This window comes from Lepisma saccharinum, chromosome 10 (genome assembly GCF_977018435.1).
Source record: "Lepisma saccharinum chromosome 10, izLepSacc3.1, whole genome shotgun sequence".
Lineage (NCBI taxonomy): Eukaryota > Metazoa > Arthropoda > Insecta > Zygentoma > Lepismatidae > Lepisma > Lepisma saccharinum.
In genome coordinates, this window is record NC_139238.1 from 19,910,167 (window position 1) to 19,935,356 (window position 25,190).

A 25,190-nucleotide genomic window follows, 5' to 3' on the forward strand; every position below is an offset into this window, starting at 1 on the left:
CACACTTATTCCGTTTCGCTGTTGTTCTTCTCGCGCTTATTCCGATGCTCAATTTTGGTTTCGCGCTTATTCAGTTTCGCTGTTGTTCCTATCGCGCTTATTCCGATGCTCAATTTTGGTTTCGCACTTATTCCGTTTCGCTGTTGTTCTTCTCGCGCTTATTCAATTTGGCTGTTGTTCCTCTCGCGCTTATTCCGTTTCGCTGTTGTTCCTCTCGCGCTTATTCCGATGCTCAATTTTGATTTCGCGCTTATTCAATTACGCTGTTGTTCCTATCGCGCTTATTCCGATGCTGAATTTTGGTTTCGCGCTTATTCAGTTTCGCTGTTGTTCCTATCGCGCTTATTCCGATGCTCAATTTTGGTTTCGCACTTATTCCGTTTCGCTGTTGTTCTTCTCGCGCTTATTCAATTTGGCTGTTGTTCCTCTCGCGCTTATTCCGTTTCGCTGTTGTTCCTCTCGCGCTTATTCCGATGCTCAATTTTGATTTCGCGCTTATTCAATTGCGCTATTGTTCCTATCGCGCTTATTGAATTTCGCTGTTGTTCCTCTCGCGCTTATTCCGTTTCGCTGTTCTTCCTTTCGTGCTTATTCCTGCGTTCAATTTTTGTTTCGGAATTAACACCGTTTCGCTGAAATTCCTTTCACGCTTAATCCGTTTCGTGTTAAATCCATTCGCGATTGTTCCTTTCGTATTTAATCCTGTGATATGTTTCGCGGTTGTGCCTTCTATCGCTAAATCTCTTTCGCGGTTATTCCACCACCCGTATAATTGACGACAGGGACTGACGGTTGAAAAACACTGGTTTAGAACCGCTGTTACACAAATATAACCAGCAGTCAGTGATATAAAAACAATAGTCATTATAAATGGGATATTGGCTCTAATTGTTTTGATTGGCAGGTTTATTGCAACTGAATCCATCCATTCTCCCAGATTTTTTTTTCAACACTCTCATCTTGAACGATTGAATCGTTCCTCATTGCCCTAAATACCTTTTGGACAGCAGCATCTAATTTTCGAGTTGATAGAGTTTAGTGGTTGCGTTGCACAAACAAAATTCTCGCCCATTTCATCAGGCGAGCAGCTGTTTATTGAATTCGTTTTCTCTTTTTTGATCACAGATAGCGCTCCTCCCTCCCAAACATTTTATAAAAGTTTTATCTCTCTGTTTTTCCCCAAAACAAATTGGAGTCTGCAATTTTTGATTAGCTGCTTCGCTTTGTTGTTTTCACCCACCCCCTTTGCATTTAGCTAGCCTGTGCCATTCTGTTTTGTGTGCATATATATATATATATCAGTGGCGGCGATCAGGGAGGGCGTGGGGACGGTTGCCCCCCACTTTTTCCCACTTTTACCCCTGCACTATGCTAAACCTTATGTAAGGTAAAGTAAACTGCCCTTGCCTCCCCAGTTTTGGAACCCAATCGTATATATATATATATATATATATATATATATATATATATATATATATATATATATACCTAGTCTTACCATAAATACTGTCCCAAAGTTGTAAGTAAATAGACACAAAATGGTGATAGATATTGTAAGATCAGAATAACATGAGGTGCGTGGATGCATTAAGAACCAAAATCACAAATAATTATTCGAAATGGCCACCTTTAGCACTGACACACTTCTGAAGTCTTCGTGGCCACGCATCAATGGAATTACGCAACACATCAAGTGGCAACTCCGCAGCTGCCTTCTGAAGAGACCGCTTTAAACTGTCAATATTGGGATGTCTCTTCTTGCAAGCAATCTCCTGAAGCTTGGACCACAATTTGTAGTCCAAAGGGTTTAAGTCTGGACTGGCAGAGGGACAATGTGACGTGGATATGAAGTCAGGGACATTTGCCTCCAACCACTGCTGGGTGGTGCGTGCTTTGTGTGCTGGGGCTGAGTCCTGCTGGAAGCTCCAGTTCTCTCCATGGAAGATGGTGTCGGTAAGATTCTTGCATAGTTTCTCAAGCACTGTCTGCTGGTACACTTTGGCTGATGTTTTTACCCCTTTTTCATAGAAATGGAGCGTGCCCTCATAGCAAATGTTCCAAACTTCATTTCCACTTCAGATTGGCCTTCTGCAAGTCCGGACCTATACCTTTTGTACTACAAATTGTGGTCCAAGCTTCAGGAGATGGCTTGGAAGAAGAGACATCCCAATATTGAAAGTTTAAAGCGGTCGATCTCTTCTGAAGGCAGTTGCTCATTTTCCAGTCGATGTGTTGCGTAATTCAATTGATGCGTGGCCACGAAGACTTCAGAAGTGTGTCAGTGCTAAAGGTGGCCATTTCGAATAATTATTTGTGATTTTGGTTCATAATGCATCCATGCACCTCATGTTATTCTGATATTACAATATCTCTCACCATTTTGTGTCTATTTACTTACAACTTTGGGACAGTATTTATGGTAAGACTAGGTATATATATATATATATATATATATATAGGTAAAGTGCTCCCCTGTGCTATGCACCACGCCATGAAGGTGTATTGCGGGTGTGGGGTTAAGCCCCCACACTTTCTTCGTCACGGCCGTAGGTGGGGGTGATGTGATCAGCACCACGCCCCTGTCCGCCTTTGCCCCACAGAGTTTCCTCCAGGTAATATATAAACAAAAAATTACAATATCCTAGAAAATGAAATAGACCACGGTTTCTCAAATTATGTTACACGTACAGTCAACGGCAAAAATAATGGTAGGCAAATTGTCCACTGCTATTTTCATTACTTTTATTAATGTGGTAGCTGCTTCTTACTTTAATATCAATAAAAGAAAGTAATCTAAGTAGTAATTGTATAAATTATTAGTTGCTAGTATTTGGCAATGTAATCATGCAATTTTAAATGTTAGCATTAAAAATCGCGTAACGTTACTTGAAGGTACGACGAAAGTATGAATTTTGTTTTAGTGATATGCCAATCCAAAGCTTTAGGAACCCCTGAAGGAAAGAGGAAGGTTCATAAGTTTGTAGATAATAACATGGGCATTGTTGTCACAAGAGCTGTAAGAGTCCTTTCTTCAATTTCATCTAATCATCCATCATTCATCCTCGTGGAAGGGGGCGAAATGTTTTATTGAACGCCCAGCACGAGATTCTAACCGGGGAACACTTGCGTCGCAGCATGCGGTGCTAACCACTCCCTCAAGGAGGTCGGCTGGTCAGCCCATCGAGTCCCATCGCCACTGTTAAGAAGGAAGCTCAACTAGGGAACTGCTTAACACTAGCTTACCCGAAGCGGGGGGGAGGGGCTGTCAGGCCCACCACCTCTAGTTTTTCGATGTTTTCAAATGTGAAAAATTTATTTAAAAAATAAAAATAAATTACATTTTTCCCCTAGTGTCTTCCCAATATTTCTGCATGATATTTGTTCATAAATGTTATGTACATAGAGGGCAAAATTGACTTGGTGGACCTATCAGACATCCCCTTTCAATGTCTGTTATTCGAGACACTCGTGCCAGTGAGAGTGTACAATTGGTTGGCAATTATAGTATTTTTTTGTAATTATTAGCCTATAATCAAAAAGCATTGATGAAACAATATTATGTTTCTGTGAGTTTTAGTGAATCGTAAAATGTGACACATGTTGTTATTTTTTATTAAGGGGAGGAGGTACAGTTACGCACCAATTGTACATTTATTTCAATATCGCCCGAATGGGCACTCCTACTAAAAAAAAACCTGGGTGTATCCAAGAGTATGAATTTCTCTCCATGTTGCAAGTGGAAGCGTTTTTTTTATGTTGATTATTAAGCTGGACACGATGTTTGAAAAAGATGAAGAATAAGAATTTTCGGAATCCCATGTATTCCTTATGGGGAATCGACTTCAACATCAAGTTACGGCTAATCAAATGGGAGTTTCGACTTTTCTGCTTGGCAATCACTTCTTCAAACTGCCCTCTTCCCGTTGATATCATTTTCTATTCCATCGGAAGTTTCATATTCCCAAGATAAGAAATCAAATAATACTCCTATATGCCCAATGCATTTCTTCTTTCCTCATGGCAGTGTTGCCAAACCTGGTGCGCATAAAAGAGCTAAATTTCACCTTAAATGGAGTTAAAACTGACTTTCAAGGAACTAGATTTACGAAGTGCTTTATAGAGTAATGTTACTTGTCAAAGGGGTGGGGCGCTGCTATTACCGTTAACTCTAAATTGATGACAATTTTTTCTTAGTTTTCACTATCTAGATCCGGCGGAATCATCCATCTCATGGTCGTACGAAATCGAAAATAAAGGATTCCCTGATAACAATATTATGCCAATTTCACGTCAACACGGCGCTATAAAAAAAGGTAGCTGGGGATATAAGAGGGGTTGGAGCGACGCAGCCAATATATCAATATCACGTCACGTGCAAATTGTATAATCATGGCAAAAGTTGGTGTGCGTGTGCCGAAACCAGTGATGGTATCACAGTGGGGCACGGGGCGGGCGCCCCAGTTCACAGCCAAACGAGTGCACGCCAGATCTGGTTCCAAGACAGCTAAGTTGGCAACACTGACTCAGAGGGAAAAGCCATGCGGAGACTGTCCCACATGCTCAGGGCCGGGTTTTTTGGTGTTAATTTTTCAAACATTTCGTGAAAAATATATATATTTTTTTATTTATTTAAAAATATGGCAGTAATTTCGTGAAAATTTCGTGGTAATTAATGTCATGCACTTATACAAGGGTTGGATAAAAAGTAATGGCAACACTGGTATAATTGGTACTTGACTGTATTGGCAGAGGAGAACGTGCTACATTCCTTCAAAGTAATCGCCCCTCATCTCTACGACCTTCTGCCACACGTATGGAAGGCGTCGTACACCGTCAGCGCGTCCATCTCTGTCGATGTCCCGCAGTCACCGCCCTATAACACGTATGATGGCTTCGCGCGTGTCGTAGTGCTTCCCGCCCAGTGGTTCCTTCATTTTGACAAAACGGCCGTAATAACACGGTCTCATACCGGTGAATACGGCGGATGTTCCAGTACCTCCCACTACCAGTTATGCAGGAGCGCCGTCACATTGTTCTCAGTGTGACACCTTGCATTGTCAAGCAGGATGATGGGACACCGTGCCGTCGCTTCCTTCTTAATGCGAGACGAAGGTGGTGTTGCAAGAAGGTGCAGAAGTAGGCAGCGTTGACCGTCTGCCTGAGAGACGTTGTTCTTCTTGCCTAAACATATTGTTAGGGCGCTTGCACTCTCGTCCTCTGCTTCAGAGCACTGCTGTTTTTTGACTGAATAACATACAATCGCTCCCACTCACATTCCCTTATCAGCCACGAAACGCTTGTGGCGCGGTGACTCACCCCTTTCACGGGACAGCAGTGTTGCCATTACTTTTTATCCAACCCTTGTACATAATGTTACTAAATCAATGAATGATTTGATACAAGGCATAATATTTGCAACATTGATGGGAAAATAAGCTTAAAAATAGTAAATAATAAATTTCACCTTCTGAAAATCTCGGTCAGAAAGAAACAAACTGATGTGATATTTAAGCTTACCTGAAGTGATTCCCAACTTCACAGAAATGTAGAATATACCTCCATTGGAATTTCCATCACTGCAGACGATCAAGTGGGAGGGGGAAGGAGAGTTCTCAAAGGCGAATGAAGGGTGGTGGAACAAAACGTGTTTCAGACTTCTGTGGCATTTGCCTGGTGGCAGTTACTTTCTTGAAAATTATCGGTAGAAATGCGAAGGGGAAACCCAGGAGAATAAATAGAAGTTCATGCCTTCCATTACTCTTGCAGCTAAAAACGAATGTACGAGGGTGGATCATAAAGTATCGCACAACAATTTTTTCCCGCGATGTTATTGTGGCTGGGACGTTGAAATTTTATAGATGTATAGTTTGAAGTTCGCGCTACAGACGGCATTTGTTCGATCAGGTATAACTCTTGCCGCAGAAGCGTGAACTACTTAACAAAGATGGCGTGCATGTTATTGTCGTCAACGTGTGAAAAGCAATGAGCTGTTGTTCGTCTTTTGTGGGCGAAAGGACAAAACCCTAGTGAAATTCTCAGGGAAATGTTGGGCGTGTATGGGGAAGACTGTTTGGACAGTAGCAACATCTCCAGGTGGTGCACATTCTTTCAAGGAGGCCGTGTGAACCTTGTTGACTCGACACTTTCCGGGCTACCAGTAACAGCTGCAACGGAACGGAATGTTACAGCCATTGAGCAGGCAATTCTCAACGACTGGTGAATCCATCTGAAAACCTTGTCAGAGCGGTTACACATTTCTTACGATACGGTATGCGATATTCATAGGTGGCCAACGCTTCAATTCCGATGAAGATGATCAATCGGTTGTGAGCAGATGGCTGTATTCCCAAATGACGGAGTTCTATGAACAGGGTATATTGAAACTAGTGCCATGATGGGTAAGATGTGTTGACAGACTTGGCTCCTATGTCGAAATGTAGCTAGAAGATGTGGTTTCAATGTCTATAATTTATGTTGTCTTACCTATGAAACTTATTTTTTAAAAAAATTGTTGTGCGATACTTAATGATCCACCCTCGTATTTCTAAATAAATGGAATGTGTCAAAGGATCAGGAAAGCCCAGTCACCTGCACATAAAAAAAATTTAAAAAATCGGGTTACTGTGCCTTTCCAAATGATTTATCATTCCTTTGCAGCCAACATCTTCAAATCGAATATATATTTCTTTAAAAAAAATTGTAAAAAATTACTTTTTCCTTTTTATCGTAAAAATGAAAATGTTCGCTGAAACTCAATTTTCGCGAAAATTCGAAAAAAAAATTACAGCCGTAAATCAGTCACATTTGTGATAAATCGTGCATATACTACGTGCTTGCTGCATCTCTCGCATCGCATCTTTCGCGTTTATCGCTAATAACAAAAAAAACGGCCCTGCGCATGCCCTCTGTGGAAATTTTTGTATTTATTATAATTAATAAATAACTGTACTTCTATAATCAACTATGGAAGCAGTGATTCAATAGAAAATGGATTCTTGCATTGTAATTTTTTTTAAAAATTGTGAGCCTGTGATCCCCCCTTCAGGTAAGTAAGTTTCTCGTACGGCAAGGGTAAGTTAGGGTTAACTGGGTGCGAAATAATGTGTTGAGCCCAGACCCGGTCGCACCAAAGCACTCATTTACAGTCCGTGGTGCAAAACTCTATTCCTAAAGTTCGGACAGTTTTCGTAAGTAACTTTATATGTGCCAGTACACGCGAAAAAAAAATGGGACGCCCGAAGCCCGAAATACCCACTTGCTTGTATGGCAACGTGTGTGTTGCATAACTTAGAGACGATGTCCACTGAAGATTTCGTATTCAACTTCACTCTCCGCCAGTAGCGGCGGTTCTGGGTGAGGGGCTTGGGGGCAACTGCCATCCCCCAACTTTTGCCCCATCACTATGGCCTCTTAATGATAAGCCTTGTCTACCAAGAGAAATTAACTGTCCTTGCCCCCCTCCCCAGTTTTGGGACCCAAACGCCGCTACTGCTCTCAATTTTCAAGTTAGGCAACACGCACACCACCCACGCAGTGAATAGAGTAGCATCTAATTTGTATTGCTGGTGACCGTACTTAATAAGGACAGTACACTCGTTGCGATTTTATTCGCTAGCGTTACGTTTGCACGCAGTGACGCCGTCTCCAAAGCTCTAAGGAAGAAAAGTTGACATTCGGATGCGCTTCGAGGAAAAAAAAAGGACGCGCCTTACATAGAGAAATGGGAAGGGGAGACACAATCTTAATTATGTAACATTTTTCACATTAGCATTCAGCGTGTTTTCCCTCCTCGGTGGACGAGATTCCTGTCGCATGCAGTATTTAACCAGGGCTCTCTGTTCTTTTGTCTGTCGTGCCGAGAAAATAAGGCAGGATGCGTAGGTTTCAAGATAACGCAACGAGAGAACAAAGGACTATGTTTATGGGGAGAATACGCAAGAATGTTCTTAAACTGTGATTGGTGTGCAGAGTAAGAGAAGTTAATTTAAAACTATTAATTCAACAAATGAAGCGGTAAAAATATTAAGTCAACAATAGAAGCAAATTCACCCGGGGTAAATTTTAAACTAATAATTCAACAAGGAGAAAAATCAAAACTTCTGATTCAAAAGGGAAGAAGATTCAAAACCACTTATTCAACAAGGAGGAAAATTTGAAGCTACTGATTCAACAAGGAGGAAAATTTAAAGCTACTGATTCAACAAGGATGAAAATTTAAAACTACTGATTCAACAAGGATGAAAATTTAAAGCTACTGATTCAACAAGGAGGTAAATTCAAAACTAGATTCAAAAGGAGGAAAATTCAAAACAACGTGGAGGAACATTCAAAACTATTAATTAAACGAAGAGGAAAATTGAAAACTGCTGATTCAAGGAGGAAAAAATTCAAAACCACTTATTCAACAAGGAGTAAAATTCAAAACTACTGGTTCAACAAAGAGCAAATTCAAATTCAAGGACTATATTCAAAATGATTAATTCAACAAGCGAGCAAATTCAAACTATTAATTTTACAAGCGAGCAAATTCAATGCTACTGATTCAACAAGGACGCAAATTCAAAATAAAAAATAATCAAGGAAGAGAAACGAAAACAATCAAATCAGCAAACAGGCACATTGAAAACTAATAATTCAACAAGGGTAAATATTACAAGCGAAAGGTTCGATTAGATCACGAGTGTGTGACAAGGTTTATTTTCGAATATGTCTCAATCCAAGAAACAAAACTAAAATTTTGAATTCTTCCCAGAGCATTTAGAATAGAAGAATCTTTGTATAGATTCAGTGGCGGCGATTAGGGTGGCGATGGGGGGGACAGTTGCCCCCACCCTACTTTTTGCCCATTTTGTCCCCGCATTATGCTAAACCTTACGTATGAAGGGAAAGTAAACTGTCCTTGCCCCCCACTATTTGCACCTTGCCCCACTAATTTTGGGACCCAATCGTCGCCACTGTATGGATTACGTTTGCTGTTGCTAGGTATTTATAATAGTTTCGTGGAACCATGAGCCAGCCTATTTATATCTGAAAAGAACCGAACAATGTCATATTCTATTTTTGAAACGGAACGACAAGAATTGATAACAAAAACCAGGAGATGGCAGAACTAGATGTCGTTGTAATTAAAAGTTATTGTTGCAAATTGAGTGAAAGTTTCATGGCAATAATTGTAATTTAAAATGTTAGTTCTAAAAGCAAATACCGCAATTGTAGTATTGTAGTATTGTAGTAGTTCCAAAGCTTCGTTGGTCTACAGGAGTGTACTGCTTGGAAGTGAGGTTGACCTTTTGGTGACTTTTCAAAAGGACTCCTCTTACATCCTGAAGAATGGGTGAAATGGGGATATCCCAATTGTTGACACTTGCAGCCAATGGAGCCAGAAGGGAAGTAGGGGCTATGGAAAGCCTCCAGCCAATAACAATAGCCGTTGGATTACTAAGATTTCATACTATATATATCCTGCATTCCTATGCTTCTATTGTGTATATATTGTTAGTGTGTAGATCTGGTAATGCTCCCCCCTCTCTCTCTTCTTCTTTCTCTTTGTTCTTCTTCTTTTTCGTTCTTCTTCCACCTTTTTATCCTTCTTTCTCTTTTATCTTTCTTTCTCTTTTTAATGGTCGCGTGATTGATTCCTCTTTTTTTACTTCTTTTAAGTCACTTTTGGTTAATCGCGAAGATAATAAGTGATGATATGATGAAAATGACGAAGGGGCACTTACAGGCCCAGGTCGAGATTCGAACACAGGACCCCTGGCTTCGTAATACGCCGTGCAATGGTATCTTGAAAAGGATATATAAATTTGTGTGTGTGGAGGAAGAAAGTATGCAACAATCTCACAAACACACACAGAGACAGACATTATCCTTCGTTCTTGATGTGTTTTTTTTTCATATGGTCGGTATTGCTGCTACAACCATTTTCGTCGTCGTCTTCTTCTAAGGGAACCAAACCCAACTTGCCTAACCTAACCACCACAGATTATTTACTACCCCAAAAAGCTGCCAGCCAATGGGAATGCTTGAAGCAGTTGTAGCAGCAATCACTACCTTTCCATAGTATCATTAAAGCAAATTTGAAGTCAAACTAATTGTTTATCATTCTTGTTATAAAAAAACCATTAGAACAAAGTTTCGATCGAAAGTCCTTATCCTAGATCTTCAAGAATTCGAGAAATGATTCAATTTTCTGTCGCCATGGCAAGGCCTTGATGGAAAGCCGCACACATGTTTGCGAACCATAGAAACAAAAACTGAAACTATCCATCGCTTAACAAAACAGAAACACATGGCTGAACAACGAGTGGAAGGGTGTTAAAAAAAATGAACATCTTGCCCCTTTCGCAGCGGTGGGTGTCACCGGATGAAAGCTTCATTCATCGCGGCTCGACACAAAAGGGAAATAGAAGGTCACGTGTGCTTAATTAAACGCAGTTTGGTCGTGTTTTACGCGGTTCACAGATGTCGCGTTTGCCAATTGTCATGTTCGCACGGGTCGTACGCAGCGGCGATAAATCCGAGCCTTAAATCATTACGGTCTTTCAGCGCCGGTTAACCTGCGCCATAAAGCTCTGCTTCTCATTAACTGCTCTCTTGTTGACGAAGGGGTTCCCGTGCACTTTCGTCCTGACGCAGTATTCGTATTACACAGAAATTTACAATGTTACTCAGCAGGATTAAAAATTTGCAAGTGCTGCTGGTACAGAATTCGAGACTCAACCCAAATACAAAATAGCCTATAGGAATGGAATCCAAACTCCTGGTATAATTAAAATCGAATAGGCCTCAATTCCGAATTTGTCTTCGGCCCCGAAATTGGAGGATTTGCACCGCCCCTAATCCGGACAATCCGCTTGGTGATCCCCCGTTTTTAGCCTACATGGTATGAAGCTCAAATTCGGATGGTCACCTGCTTCAAATCTTAATTGTCAGTTGTTTCTATTCCGGATGGTCAGCTGTTTCAAATCTTTAAGGTCAGTTACTTCTAATCCGGATGGTCAGCTGCTTCAAATTGTTATGGTCAGCTGCTTCAAATTGTTTTGGTCAGCTGCTTCAGATCCGTATGGTAATCTGCTTTAAATTCTTATGGTCAGCTGCTTCAGATCAGGATGGTCGGCTGCTTCAAATCATTATGATCAGCTGCTTCAAATTACGATAATCAGCTGCTTCAAATCAGCATGGTCAGCTGCTTCAAATCATGGTGGTCAGCTGCTTCAAATCCTCATGTTCAGCTGCTCCAAACCAGGATGGTCAGCTTATTAAAATCCTTACGGTCAGCTGCTTCAAATCAGGATGTCAGCTGATTCAAATCCTTATGGTCAGCTGCTTCAAATTCTCATGTTCAGCTGCTCCAAATCAGGATGATAAGCTGCTTCAAATCAGGATGGCCAGCTGCTTCAAATCACAATGGTCAGCTGCATCAAATAAGGATGGTCAGTTGTTCCAAATCGGGATGGGAAGCTGCTTCAAATCAGGATGGTTAGCCGCTTCAAATCAGGATGGTCAGCTGCTTCAAATCAGGATGGTCAGCTGCTTCAAATCAGGATGGTCAGCTGCTTCAAATCAGGATGGTCAGCTGCTTCAAATCAGGATGGTCAGCTGCTTCAAATCAAGATGGTCAGCTGCTTCAAATACTTATGTTAAGCTCTCCAAACTAGGATGGTAAGATGCTTCAAATTCTCATGGTCAGCTGCTTCAAATTCTCATGGTCATCCGCTTCAAATTCTCATGTTCAGCTGCTCCAAATCCGGATGATAAGCTGCTTAAAATCACGATGGTCAGCTGCGTCAAATAAGGATGGTCAGTTGTTCCAAATCGGGATGGTCAGCTGCTTCAAATCAGGATTATCAGTTGCTCCAAATCCGGATGATCAGCTAATTCAAATCCGGATGATCAGCTGCTCAAATCCGGATGATCAGCCGCTTCAAATCAGGATATTCAGCTGCTTCAAATCAGGATGGTCAGATACATCAGGATGGCCAGCTGCATCAAATCAGGATGGTCAACTACTTCAAATCAGGATGGTCAGCTGCTTCAGATCTGGATGGTCAACTCCTTCGGATCTGGATGGTCAGCTGCTTCAAATCCTCATGTTCAGCTGCTCCAAATCCAGATGGTCAGTTGTTCCAAATCCAGATGGTCAGCTGCTTCAAATCAGGATGGTCAGCTACTTCAAATCGGGATGGTCAGCTGCTTCAAATCAGGATGGTCAGCTGTTTCAAATCAGGATGGTCAGCTGCTTCAAATCAGGATGGTTAGCTGCTTCATATCAGGATGGTCAATTGCTTCAAATCAGGATGTTCAACTGCATCAAATTAGGATGGTCAGATGCATCAAATTAGGATGGTCAGCTGCTTCAAATCCGAATGATAAGCTGCAAGAGTGTATGCTACAAATCCGTATGATCAGTCGCTCTACATCAGTACGGTCAGACACTTCAACCCTGATGATCAGCTGCTCCTAATCCTCACGATTCGCTGGTCTGCTGGCATTAATGCACATGATCCGCTAGTATTAGTTCGAATAATCCACACCCAGGATTCATGATCCGAAGACCAAAGTCCGAATCCGGACAATTCCACTACCTCAAACCCGAACTCATATTGTCCGCTGTCCCAAATTTCGAAGCGGGGATTCGCTGCTTTTATTTCTTTCTAACAGGAGAGACACACGTTATGGTATGAAAAGAGTTGACACACGTGACATCTGAAGCATAGTAGTACCGAATCACAGCCGTTCTAACAGCGGGAAAAGCCGTATGTTTTAGCAGAATTAATTATTAAAATCATGTTTTTCCAAACCGAATAAGTAAAATTGATTTATTGATTCATTGATTTTAGTTTGCATTTCTGTCAGTTTTGGCTAATCGCAAAGATGAGGATAAGTGGTGATATTATGTAACTGATGAAGGGATATTCACAAAGAACACGCATGCCGGGAGTCGAACCCAGGACCCCTGACGTCGTATCGCCACCACGAAGGTCGGCGAATAAGAAAAATTAGTCTGGAGAAAACACACCTCAAGTCTCCCTGCTAAGAAAGGCCATATTTGAAATTAGGAATCAAAATATACAGGGTGAACATAAACTATAGGGACAAACTTCAGGAGGTGATTCCTGATAAGTAAAGGAGCAAAAAAGTTCATATCAACATATGTCCGGAAACGCATATTTACCAAGGTACGAGGGCGGGCTGAAAAGTAATGCCTCCTATTTTTTTGTGACGGTGTAAAGACATTTTGGATTTTGAGCAACCATGCTTTGTACTCTTCAGACTTCCCCCTTCTCCATTCCAAGTTTCAAACTTCTATCACCAGGGGTTGCTGAACTAGAGCGAGGAAAATGGCAGCATGTAACCATACTATGGCGGTGCACCTGAAACTGTGTGACAAAGAACTTCTTGAGAGTTCCTCGGCAGGGGTTTTCATTGTGAGCAGGAACAGCCCATCATCATACAATACTGACGTTACACATTCATTGCCATAAAAAGCCTTCATTATCTGATGAATGTCAATTGGGGGACACATTTTCTGCAGTTAGAAACTTGGTCATCACACGCAGTTTCAGGTGCACCAGCATAGTATGGTTACCTGCTGCCATTTTCCTCGCTCTAGTTCAGCAACCCCTGGTGATAGAAGTTTGAAACTTGGAATGGAGAAGGGGGAAGTCTGAAGAGTACAAAGCATGGTTGCTCAAAATCCAAAATGTCTTTCCACCGTCACAAAAAATAGGAGGCATTATTTTTCAGCCAGACCTCGTACCTTGGTAAATATGCGTTTCCGGACACATGTTGATATGAACTTTTTTGTTCCTTAACTTATCAGGAATCACCTCCTGAAGTTTGTCCCTATAGTTTCTGTTCACCCTGTATAGGCTGTGTGTGGTCGACAGTACAATACTGACGTAAGAATACGAATCAATTTTTTCGTCTCTTGTAATTATATATGGAGGTGGTAGTTATTTTTGGAACAATGAGAATATGCTCGACAATGGACCCCTACATAACCGCCCGCTATTCTATACAAAAAGGGAAAAACATTTCCAGTATGTGCTACAATGAGTCTCGAAACACATCGTCCTTTTCAACGGGCACACAATGTACATACTTAACGCTCGTACTGAAGGTAGAAACGAGCAATTCTACACAGTAACGACTTTCTGGCGGTATGTGGTATGGCGAGGAGCTTTTAACCATTAGAATAAACAGTCTCGAAGACTAGCGAACGTACGATTTTTTCGGGGGGGGGGTTGAAATTGTAAAGGTGTATATTACACCGTTGCGCGTTGGGATACACAATAATATATTTAGAAATTATCATTATTAAGCTTCATTTTAGTTGTTCAAAGACAAAAATTGTAATCGGGGTTCATTTTATAAGGGTACAGAATTTACTGCTTCGGTTCTCTCGAGTTTGAAATTGTTTTCGATTGAAAATGTTAATTTTTCTCAGAATTTCCGATGGGGCCGGAGCCCCATAAGCTCCTTCCCCCTTGCGTGCGCCAGCAGTCTCACCCTCACCTGATCATAAAATAGTATCTGGTTACAACTAGTGATGTGCCGTAGACTATAAGTTTACCTCTACATGCGTTGTCTACACGTAATTTACGCGTAGATTACATTGGCTGTAGTTTACATAGACTACGTAAAAAATATAAACTACACTAAAAATTAATTTCCAAGGCTCTTGTGAAAGGGATGTGGAATTTACAATCATATTTATTCGCATCTAGCTGACAAGAATCTCATTTACAACAACAAAAATTATTTTCATTCTCTATCGTCAACCGTAGCGAAAAGCTAAATTGTATTCAAACAACAGATGGCAGTCGTGAGGCAAAATTAAGGTTTTTATCACAAAACACTATAATATGTTCCATTTTGTGTTTTTTCCTCATACGTAAATTGTTCGTAATTGTATCGAAGAGTACATGAGTTACTTTTCACACTTCAATAATTGGTACGTTGTACAATTGTTATACTGTTACAGCACCCTTTGTTAAGCTAGCGCCTTCTGCCATGTTGTTTACATAGATTACGTTATAAAATAGTCTACACGTAGAATGTAGGCTATCGATGTTTACGCGTAGACGCACGTCACTGGTTACAACTAACAGAAAGAGAAGACAGGAAATATTCTTCCACACTTACCGAACTCGATTTCCGTAAATAGCGTTGATAGGGAATTTTCAATTCAACTTCATTGTTGCGAAATGACTGAAGTAATCACCTGAAAAAAGAACCATCACTACATTAGCAAAGTCGAATTAATTTTTATGTTGGTTATTTTACTTCGCTTTTCTAGAGCAACAATGAGAATGATTAAGACTACCGAGATACACTATCCAATCCACCACGGAGATTGTATCAGAAGCCGTTAACCACGCATTGCAAAATTACGAAAGAATAATTGCACTAATTCCATCGATTTAAGTTATGTTGCTTTAATATCTCGTCAGGTTAATCCGAAGGATGAGGATGAGTGATGAAATTGATGCAAGGATACCTGCGGGGGGAAGGGGGGTTGCGAACCGTGCCGTCACAATGGGCGTTTCTTTCCCTTAAAATACTACCCATCTTTCTAAAATATGTGAAAAAGTTATTACACCTTGGCATCATGCTGCAATATGTGCGAGGAGGCGAGAGAGGGGAAATCAGAATATATTTCCTTAGTAATTCATTTACTTTAGCAGGTTGCAAATTACTTTTGCTGCTACGTGTACCAATTGTAATCCGGTAGGTGAAGAAAAGGAGAGCTCTCTGTCATAATTAAATACTTTAAGAACATTATGGCATGATCTTGGAGGGGGGATGCACCATTTGCCTTGGGGAGATGGGTTCTTCCAGCATGGAGGAAAGAACAACATATTTAAATCCAAAGGTGATGTCTTCGCATCGCATCATGAAACCACTGCACAAATTTAAAGCTATCATATTTCGAGAACGTGAAATCGGGACGTTTTTACTACTTTATTCCTGTCGCATTGCATGACCGCGTGCGCGTACACATAAATGATACATGTTATTAATTAATCATATAAACAATTGTTATTACGCACAATATGTGATGCAACAAGAACAAAAGCATATTACTGGAAATGAAGAAAACAGATTCCCGAAATTAGAATATTGAAATGTAAATGAAAAATTTAGAGAGCAATATTTTTACAAACTGTTCGTATGGTTTAATTCCAGATTTGATTCGATACGTTTGAACAAATTAAAACTAGATGGAAAATGATTGTTAGTAATGAATACATGCTTGCATATTATATTTTTCTTTATCTTTCGAATCAACAATGTTTTGTGGAAAATATGCGTTTGTATGTTTATTATGACTGAGTAAACACTACAAAGGTAAAGAAAAAAATGACTTGACAAGAAATCGGGACATTTTGACGTCCCGAATGAGGTCAGGAAAAAGTTAGTACATGGACTGGTAGCCTTACACAAATTCAAAGGGTGGCATCAAAATGGAAACCAACCGTGCAAATTAATAATTCGTAACGCCAACCTTCAAAATTATTATAGTGTTTGCCTGTACCTTTCATGATATCAGTATAAGTAAAGGTAGTCTGTCTTGCCAATTATTTTATAAAATCATTGCTTTTATATTATCTACTTTGCAACGATCAGTCTTGATAGCGTTGCCGAAACCTGAAACCTATTTTTCATACTTAAATTACAGCATTAACACCATACTTTAACACCAATAAGTACCAACCATTATGGATTGTGTTTCATTCCATACAACTATCATGCTAACACAGTTCAAGAATAACTTATCAGTATTCCCAGTCATAACATAGTACATCCTCACTAACTTGCCATAAAGATATATGTATAACGATGCAATTACTCTTAGTGATGTGTTCGGAATTGGCGTTAACATAGGTAAATACTCTTAAGTTCTTAAAATTCTTACCATATTTTGAATTCGTTCTGCAATGTTGGCCCTTTACTTTCTATGGTAACATCTGAACAATTGCTTAACAATGTTGTCTTATTTCAATTTATATATTGTTGACAAATAGGTATATCCTTAGCCTATGAATGCTTACAACCAGAATAGTCAACTGCTACACCAGATTTAAAAAGTTGAAGCTAAAATAACAAAGGTGAGAGGGTTTTCACACTGTAGTCCCTAAAAATTTTTACTTGCATTTTACAACTAAGCTGTATAAAGCAGTAAACTTAGTGTGCAACTAGTGCAACAGGAGCCGAAATTTACCTTATGATTTGACACACATACTTTGTAAAAATTCAAGCGGAAATTTCTGTCTCGACCAGGTCCAGGACTCGAACTCCGGTTTATGCATACCCTACCATTGGCATATCGACTAGAATATGTAAGAGTATAGGTCACCTATTAAATTAATATGATTGTAAAAAAAATCGTCCTGGCCTCGCCTTCAATATTGCCGTTCGTAAGAGTCGCATCAAGTTTATACTTGCTGCCTAGAAACATTTATTGTATACAAGAGAAGATATGATTTTTAAATTTGCAGACTATGGTTCCGGAAAGCTTTGGTGTTGATTCTTGCAGTTTACGTTTCTGTGCAGGCCGACAATTGCTTCAAGAATGTTCTGTTCAGTTTTCCAAAGTATCTTTCTCTGTTCAAAAAACAATATACATTTTTTTGTGAAGTTAGCGCGAATTTCTGATGTTCGTCCACCATAGTAGTATAGGACATACGTATGGCACTTCAGTATTCCCAATTTCTTTCGATATGTCTAAAAATTTCCTCCCGGATAGTGCATTTACCGTACGGCGGAAGGTCTGGACCTCACGACCGTATGGAACATGAAATTACCGTACAGTTGGCAACTCTGCAGGGGAGATTCCTGCGCATGCGCGCTTGCGTTGCAAACTGACATTGAATATTGTATGTTTAAGTCTCACAGTTGAGCAATGTTCATTCATTAAATGGTGCCGTTTTCATAAACCAATGACCATACACTGTAATGTAGTAAAAGTTCTGAACTATATACTCTTAGGCAGTTCATTTCCGTTTAACAAACATCTAGTTCTCAGTAGCGTGTAGACACTTCGAATGGACTGATCTCATTCTCGTCTCGAATTTCAATACGAGACCGAGACGACACTGGTAGTTGAATCGGTGTCGTTCCAAGAACTGGAAATACATTTTAAAGCCAGATTTTACGTTTTTTCATGGTTTTTTGGCACTAACTGCAATTTCATTCCGAGTTGCATACATTTTTAAAGATACTTATCTGCAATTTAAAAGATTCATTGCACCCGTTGTTTGCTGCCTGCAATAATTACATGACGCAGGCATTTCACTTACTTTTCTGAAGGATAGCTCTCTAGTGAATTTCGTAAAATAGTACTGCTCGCCAAAGTGGCTTGGACAGCTTTAATGCAGCCTTTCTGAAATATGTTGATGGGGTGGATCCAGAGCGCTAATGTATTGGCTATATGTTTCAATCCCATCTCGTTCTGGTCAAGTGGCTTTCATTTCTTCTTTCCGGATGCGCAAGCCTTCTATTAAGAAAAACTGCTCTGTGCAATGGACATTTGCGTCCGGAAGCGTTCATTTTGCGGCGTTCATTTGTCTCTGTTTGTACTGCTCTAGACTATTTGTTTTCATTTCGTTATAAATACGCCTTGCGCAAATATCCAGCGCGATGTCAAGCAAGAAAACGGGAGGAATGCTTGGATATGCAACTGGAAAAACGCTTGCTTTTTTGTGCTTTCCCACTGTGGAAAGCGCACGCACTGATATTTCATGACAGGATCGTAGAATGACGTACCCAATTCTTATATCATTCACGCTCTTTGTAGGTCTATTTTAATTATTTTTCTTTTTTTAGAATGTTTCGCAATTCCCTGTAGATTGCAAACCCGATCAGTGTTCATTTATGGCTTCAACTAACGGTACGCACGCGATATGTTGCATTATTATATATTATGCCTAACATTATTGAAGACTCATATGTTCTTTTATCGCCAAGCTTAAGGGGCTCGAGAATATTTTTTAAAGCTTGATTAATTCCACTTTACAATCGGAACTGGACTTACAGTTAATTGAATCCGAGCCACTTCCAATATGCTTCAAAAATGGATCGCGAACGCGAAACCCCTTGAGAGAATAAGTTTTGGTTCTCTTTGTTGATTCACTTTACTCCTCATATCTGATTGTTCAGTTTGCGGAGGCAATGGGGTAATTATGATAACGGCATACAATAATAACAATCTATTTCAACCATGACCTCTAGTTTTGCAAAATAATACTCATCTCTAATCTAAAGTCAGCTTAGTTCTTGTTTACAGTACGATATATTGTTCATATAAATCAGTGCAACTGTAGGTTAGAATTGATTCTCGGTGAGATGAAAAACCCGACTGAAATTCGCCCCGCCCAGCTATAACTTCTGCATTCGCCATTGGTATGGAAGAAGGAAATATCATTTAAGAGATGAAACACGAATCCCTCTCTCACCTCTCACATAAACGCAGTTGGCTGTATGAAAAGTAGAACCTGGAAGATTACATTGTAAGAATTGAGTGTTATTCCTACAACTCCTCATATATACAGATAGGTATGGTATTGAAACGAGACGCGATGTGACCAGTGATGTGCCGTAGGTTGTCTACATGTAATTTACGTGTAGATTATATTGGCTGTAGTTTACATAGACTACGTACAAAATATAAACTACACTAAAAATTAATTTCCAAGGCACTTGTGAAAGGGAAGTGGAATTTACAATCATATTTGTTCCCATCGAGCTGACAAGAATCTTATTTACAACAACAAAAATTATTTTCATTTTCTATCGTCAACCGTAGCGAAAAGCTATATTGTATTCAAACAACAGATGGCAGTCGTGAGGCAAAATTAAGGTTTTTATCACAAAACACTATATGTTCCATGTTGCGTTTTTCCTCATCCATAAATTGTTCATAATTGTAACGAAGAGTACACAAGTTACTTTTCACACTTCAACAATTGATACGTTGTATAATTATTATACTACTATAGCACCCTTGGTTAAGCTAGCGCCTTCTGCCATGTTGTTTACATAGATTACGTTATAAAATAGTCTACACGTAGAATGTAGGCTATCGTTGTTTATGCGTAGACGCACATCACTGGATGTGACCCTCTCGTGTGTGTGTGGAGGTCTCGTCTAGATTTATAAACGCCCTTGGCTCGGTCTCATCTCAAAATAAATAGTATAGCCACAATCACTAAAACGCAGAGTCACGAAATTAGGCGGGTACCAGAAGTTCCCGTTCCTGCCACTTCGGAGCACAGCCCCGTGTGTTCGGAGGCTTAACAGCAGTCCGACGTATAGATATGGGACTCTATTTCTGGAGCCTGTAACAAACTTTCAATTCACACGATCACCAGCTCTGTACTGAATGGGACTTGGAAGTGACCGGGAGAGAGGTCGGTCTGACGCTCGAACTAGGCAACGCAGCCCGGTTGACGTCGCGCCACAGTGCGAGGGAACCAGCTACTTTCGTCTCGTTCTCGCTTTCCATTTCCCATATGTGGCACCAGCGCAATTCTGCCCAGACACCTATTTTTCTTGGCCGTGCGTTTAGACAAGCTTTCTCAGCTTATAAAGCCCCGTTTTCATTACCACAAATTTGCCGCGTAACATGGTGCGCGGCATGTGCGAAGCATTTGTTGAGATGGAAACTGTCTGTAACATGCCGCGGCGCAAGTGCCGGGGACAAAATTGCCCCAAACAATTTTGACGCACAACATGCGCCGCGGACAATCGAAACAGCCTGCAGCAAGTTCCTGCGGCACGGGCATGCGCACTAGAGTAGAAACAGACGACGCGACTACAACCACGTGCTCGCTGTTCGGACTGAAGCGGCGTCACGACACAACGTCCTGTTATTTGAGTGTAGTTGTTGTAGTTGGTTTTGTAGTTGTACGTGAGTGTTTGTTTTGTGGACAATATGGAGTGGTCGAAAGATAAAATAGTAAAACTTACAGAGCAATATGAACAGGAGTCAGTGTTGTGGAATGTCACAAACGAGCTATATAGCTCGTTGAATGTCACCAGTTCGAACCATTGTATTGATCCATCTTTAGACAAGTGAAATTACCACCAAATTATTACAATACAAGAGAATAAACAATGAACTGAACTGCTCTAAAGCACTGCACAACGCTACACTGCTGTCCTGCACTCCAGTGTTGTTGCGGGCGTATTTTGCAGTAGTAGTTTTGAATTCGAAAATTCGAAACGGTGCACTAAATGACGCACAACATGCGCCGGCGTATGTTGCGCGTCATGAGTCTGGAACTTGTCAAAATTGAAACGCAGCTTAAGGGTCATTATGATAAAACAGCTCATAAATCTGTTCATACCTTCTGGTAAGCAGTGGCCGCGCCAGAGGGGGTCAAGGACGCGGGCATCCTCGGTTTACTCGCCTCCACCCCCAAGCTCCATAGCAAATAAGACAATGTTCTTTTACCCAAAAAAGAGTGCATTTTTGAGTGATATTTAGCGGTATGTTTATAACGATAAAAAGTGGTTTTTGGACTTTTGAGTCGCAGTTTCGTTTACGCTAGAACATATTTTTGGTTTTACATTTCTAATTTACGCTTTAAAACTGCTTAAAAAAAACCAAGGATTCTTTACTGTTTTTTTATTACAAACTTCTAAAATAAACTAGCGGTTAATAGATTTTTAATTTGCCCTGGAAAGCTGGAGGGCTTTGTTTTACATAGTTAAAACTAATACAAAAATTACTTCCAGTTGCCTTAGATTAATCTTAGGTCAGTAACATGGATTAATAAACAGAAAATAAACACTTAACCTCAATTAAAAGAATATGGTCGACCTACTTACGAAATTTACTCAGCGCTGCGCTTTCACTTTTATTGTAATCAACACTTACGATATAAAAGTAAACATCTCGAGAGCTCTCGACACTAAGGGGGGGAGGGACACTATTGGTAGAAGCTCCTTGATGTCTTCTTTCCGCCGCTTCTTCTTTCCCTCGAAGATCTTCGACGTCTATCCCTCGAAGTAATTCACCGTCGCATTCATAGTTCAAAGGTTGAACTTGGTATCAACGTCGTCACCTCGATTAGCAAATTCTCAGTTCACAACTACACACTTGCAGTGTTCTTTTCACTTCTCGCGCTATAAAAGTTGCCACGAGAAAACAGTATGAATTTAAATAAAATTCCGCGCGCTCTTTTCCCAATCACGCGAACGTTCAAATGTCCGTAACACAGGTCACTGTTAACTGTCCACTAGGCAAACGACATCTACAAAAACAGTCCACGAATATCTAACTGCAACTTGCTGCCGACAGCACAATCAAATTCGCGAATTCTCCATACCCAGAGATCTCGACGTCAACTGCTGCATGTAAACTTCTGCAGCCAACGCGCGAAGCAACGCGGCCTTTCACTCAAAGGCTCTACAAACACTGCTCGAAAAACTTCACCGCGTTTTTCTTTGTCCCTTTACATAATGCATATTAAGAACAGTTCATTTTGCTCGAGGGGTGTTAATCTCTCTATCCTCCTTCTTCTCGGAAAAAATAATCAGTCCTCAAAATAATCTGTTATATGTTAAATGTGATTATTCTCCTGGTGTCGCTACTGTGTACCGAGATGACACTATCAAAAGTTGCTCACCCGACGCATAGGCGTACCGAAGGGGGCCAGTGGGGCACTTGTCCTCCCTGAGATATCTGGAAAGACTTCACGTACTTCAAAATTTGAAATTGTACAGTGTGAATGCATGTAGGAGGAGTGCCGTAAAAGTGAGGACATTATGTGCCTATGCAAATTACGCTAATGCTGGGGATGCTTTATGAGAATTCTCTTAACTGGAGGTAAGCATCAGCCCACGATTGGCCCACTTTAAGCACTGCTGCCCCCACCCTGAGAAAGAAATATTGCTGGTTGCCTTGTATCGATGGGAAAAGCACAAAATATAATGAAATCGCTCTCTTTATATTTACACTCACGTTTTTAAAAAAATCAGCCCCCTTTAAAAATTACAGGGTGCGCCTTTAACCCTAAAGCGAGGTGACCAGATGATTGGTGATGTGAATGATTGAGGTGACAGGCATCTTCATAAAAGTAGTCTCGTTCATAACGTCATTAACGAGTCGTTGCTGTCGAATGACGCAATAACAGTTGTAAATTTCGCGGAATGACGGGTTTATGGCGTTTTATCGGAAAACCATAGAAGCCTTCCACTTCGAAAATCTGAGCCAGTGATTCTTGCCACTTCGTTTCAGTAATGCATTGGCCGAAAGATAAAATATTCAAGCCTTAAATCAAAGAAACATTATGCTGTTCTTTACTAAGTTTCTCATATAACATAAATATGTGTTGATTAATTTACAAAAGTATGTGTTTTTACATGGATAAGTATTTTACAATTTTTATATTTATTATCTCGAAACTTTCCCATCGAGACGAGGTTGGGACTTTCCATTCGAGAAAGAGGCAAAATTGAGACTTGTTCTTCGAGAACATAGGAACATGGAAACTTTCCCTCAGAGAACGAAACGACTTTTTTTCTTGGAGGGAGAAGAAACTGGGACTTTCCTTTCCAGAGAAGAAGCTGGGACATTCCTTTCCAGAGAAGAAGCTGGGACATTCCTTTCCAGAGAAGAAGCTGGGACATTCCTTTCGAGAGAAGAAACTGGGAATTTCCTTTCGAGAGAAAAAACTGGGAATTTCCTTTCAAGAGAAGAAGCTGGGACTTTCCTTTCGAGAGAAGAAACTGGGAATTACCTTTCGAGAGAAGAAACTGGGACTTTTCTTTCGAGATAGAAACTGGGACTTTCCATTCGAGAGAAGAAACTGGGACTTTCCATTCGAGGGAAGAAACTGGGACTTCTCTTCCGAGGGAAGAAACTGGGACTTTCCTTTTGAGAGAAGAAACTGGGACTTTCCTTTCGAGAGAAGAAACTGGGACTTTCCTTTCGAGAGAAGAAACTGGGACATTCCCTTCGAGAGAAGAAATTGGGGCTTTCCCTTCGATAGAAGAAACTGGGACTTTCCTTTCGAGAAGAAACTGTGGCTTTCCTTTCGAGACAAGAAACTGGGACTTTCCTTTCGAGAGAAGAAACTGGGACTTTCCTTTCGAGAGAAGAAACTGGGGCTTTCCTTCCGAGAGAAGAAACTGGGACTTTCCTTTCGAGAGAAGAAACTGCGACTTTCACTTCGAGAGAAGAAACTGCGACTTTCACTTCGAGAGAAGAAACTGCGACTTTCACTTCGAGAGAAGAAACTTGGATTTTCCTTTCGAGAGAAGAAACTGGGACTTTCCTTTCGAGAGAAGAAACTGGGACTTTCCTTTCGAGAGAAGAAACTGGGACATTTCTTTCGAGAGAAGAAACTGGGGCTTTCCTTCCGAGAGAAGAAACTGCGACTTTCCTTTCGAGAGAAGAAACTGGGACTTCTCTTCCGGGAGAAGAAACTGCGACTTTCACTTCGAGAGAAGAAACTTGGATTTTCCTTTCGAGAGAAGAAACTGAAATCTTCCTTTGACAGAGGCAAAACTGAGGCTTCCTCTTCAAGAGCGACCACAGACATTTGGAGATGAGAACAAGACAGGGTGCCACATTTACGGGACGATATAAGCACAGTAATATATTACCTTTGTCTGAGATATAAGTCTGTGCGAAGTCTCGTCTAGGTACAGTCAACGGTACAAGTAAATTGTCTATCGCTATTTTCTTTCGTTTTTATTCCATGTCATGTGTTATTTTAAAGCATAAAATTCTGTTGATGTTGTCAATTGACGATTTTATTTCAATTCGTCTTTATCCAATTGTGGAGAACAGACTGAATGTAGACAACGCCTACTATTGTCTTTGCTCTTGGATGTCCTGTGAGTATGGTCTAATCTACAGCGCTTTGAAGCATACCGACTCCATTAACTGAAAGCAGAGAATGACACAGAGAATCCACAACTAGTGCCACGATAACCATTATGTTCATAATATGCAATGGCACGCCAAGAACCCTCGGTTTTGTAATTCCACCGCCTTGTTCATCTGGTTTTAGAGACAGGATTGATAAGTGTTTTCCCAGTGGTCCTTCTAACGCTGGGTCGGCGCCAAAAGCACCGAATGGACACCGGAAATCGAACCAGCCACCGCTGTTGGCCACTCGTGCGGTGTTTGTTGATTCATTGATTGGTCTAAAGTGTCTAAAAGGTCGAAG

General features: G+C 40.6%; 1 protein-coding gene across 1 annotated transcript in view; it reads right to left on the reverse strand.

Moving 5' to 3' along the window:
- LOC145994241 (uncharacterized) overlaps positions 1-25,190 on the reverse strand; it is a 507,503-nt gene that overhangs the window by 454,201 nt on the left and 28,112 nt on the right. Inside the window, exon 2 of the mRNA XM_083130343.1 lies at positions 15,151-15,229. The gene's annotated coding sequence lies outside the window, so the exon portion shown is untranslated. The remainder of the gene's footprint in view (positions 1-15,150; positions 15,230-25,190) is intronic.